The sequence below is a fragment of the Perkinsus marinus genome (assembly GCF_000006405.1).
Source record: "Perkinsus marinus ATCC 50983 genomic scaffold scf_1104296946658, whole genome shotgun sequence".
In the NCBI taxonomy this organism is placed as follows: domain Eukaryota; phylum Perkinsozoa; order Perkinsida; family Perkinsidae; genus Perkinsus; species Perkinsus marinus.
Window position 1 is genome coordinate 223469 of NW_003210883.1, and position 2658 is coordinate 226126.

Below are 2658 nucleotides of genomic sequence, written 5' to 3' on the forward strand. Positions count from 1 at the left end.
AGGTTTTTTGGACAACAAATACGTGTCGACATGTCCAAAAGGACATCTAGCCTCATTTGGACAACATCTTGTCCAAGTGATGTCCAAAGGTGGATTTGTCTGCATTTCCCTCGAAAACTTGTCCAAAGCTTGTCGTTGGCACTTTTGGACAGTTGATGATGAGTTGATAACGCTATCTTGCAATCTCGAAGCTTTCACACTTAGCGATATCAGCATAGATGACCACTGCCACACAATTACGTCTGGATCACACTGATTGCAGAGACTGCAAAGCTTCAACAGTTCATCTTCAAACGAATATTACATTTCCGTCCCGTATCTTGCAATTGTAAGCAAATTGTTTGATACAACACTACATATAAAGGCCCGCACGTTTGGGCGAACATGTTCACCCATCACACACGGATGTAAATCAGATTTACTAGATCTCATTGAACATTTAGGAGTCATAACCTTCGAGGCAACTGAGGATGGATTTAACGTGCGAATGTTTAACGGCTGTAATTCATTCAGTATTTCTAACTAGATTCAGTGGAATGATTGTTTGAAAAAGTCTGGCGGTTAGTGATAGTTTCTTCGTGGAACTTCTCCTGATTCGCAAGTCTCGAGACCTCTTCCGCCCTAGAACAATCACATCATGTACTGAACTCACTCGGATTATTCGAGTCGGATATCGGTAGAATCAGGATTCTCGGGATTAACATGCGACTTCATACACGTGATAAACGTATACAACACAAGCTCTTTAAGTCAGTCATTGGCTATGATCCGTAGCTGAGCAAAGTTCATGAAGCGTGTACACACCGATTTTTTACACCGTCTGTCTCCCGTAATATTGCTTCGAGCGTTGAGGATTGCATAGATTTCTGTGTTGAGTTCAGTGTGATATACACCTCCGTTGCGAAATGGCAGTTGACTATTGTTTCGCACCTGATTCTAGTACAATCATTCTACGTTGCACTCGTATTGTGTTCGACCATAACATTGTTGGATCGTGAGAATCGAAACACAACATGATAAGGGCATTTAAAATGGTATATCTGGTTATAGCTATGTCAATCTGATTGACTCAATCATCAGATGATTCGGCTAGAGACTAGTGAACTGATACTGGTGAGTCATGCTCTGTAAGAGTAGCTCGCCTCGTCCAACCATCACCAGCCTTTTTGATCGACAGCTATCTAACGAGTGCCCCTATTTTTCCCCCGCGGCGCTGCGATGTCACCAGCATTGCGAGAAACTTTACTATTGATGTTGATGATATTATCAATGCCCGTAGACTGAAACGACCTGTTGAACCATCGTATCCAATATGAATGTTTGGGGGACCACTCTCCTATATCATGTAAGTGAACGAGGACTGATGTTGTCTCGCGCCACTGTGCCCCATAATAGCCTTGCGGGCTCTACATGACAGACAATACCAAGGATCATCGCTAGTGGCAGCGCCGTTTTGGACACCACTACACAAACAGTGATACCATTTTCGACACTCATCACATTGAATCATAGCCCCACGGACTGCATCTAGATCATCGCCAGGTAAAAGACAAATAGCACAATCAACTTCATCCACGCTCTCACATGGTAGGAAATGCCGGTACAGTATCCTTACTGCAGTCTCAGCCATAATGCAAAAAGAACACGGACTAAAAGATTAATAGCCTCATCGAAAGCTAATACTATTAAGGAGTTATCAGGAATTACATTGTCAGAAAAATTTGAAACATTTATGGGCGAGCGCATTCGAGACAGATGTCCAAAGGTAATCGGTGCCACATTCCGACACATTGTAGTCCAGATTACTAAATGTTGTCCAAACATGTCCAATTGATCAGAAAGCTGTCCAAAGGTCGCTACAGGCGTAATTGGACAACTTCTTGATGAAAAAAAAATATTCGACAACTTCATGTCCAAACTACTCCCTAGGGTAGTTTTTCGACAAACTGTCCAAAACTTAGTCTTGAGATTCGTTTTGACATCCCTCGCTGTCCAAAGGGCTTTCGACAACTTTGTGTCCAAAGTTGATGTGTCCAAAGGTCACGCAATCCCTCTGACAGCTGCTCACTTGTACATGCGTGCAATAATATCATTGCTTCGCTTCGTGCCGTGTTAATAAGCGCGCAAGATTATTATGATAAGATGATATAGTATATTTGAATAAGTTGAATATCATCATCATCATCCTATACTGTGACACTACTGCCACTGGTGATGATGGTGTTGACCACACATATGAGTATAACTTTATAGGTTAACCTATGATATGCTGCTATGATACATAGATATTAATACTAGGGAATGTTGGTATCATTATAGTAGTGAATGATAATAGGTTGTGGAGTTCTATACCACTCCTTCAACGACGATGACAAGGCTCGTTCGACATATACTCTAAGATTGGTGTTACTAGGATTATCATATTACTACATCGTCATGGTGGTCGTAGATGGGGACAGTGAATAGTGAACAACATTGTGTCGTGCTAGGAGTATCTATAGCAGTCTTAATACGATAAAATCTAGTCATAAACCATTACTCATAATTATGTTATTACTTTCTATTACTACTACTTGTGTTAATACTAAGTATTATTGTAATAATAAGCCTTGTAGTAGTTGTGTTTTACTCATAATGAGTGTTGCTACTACTACTACT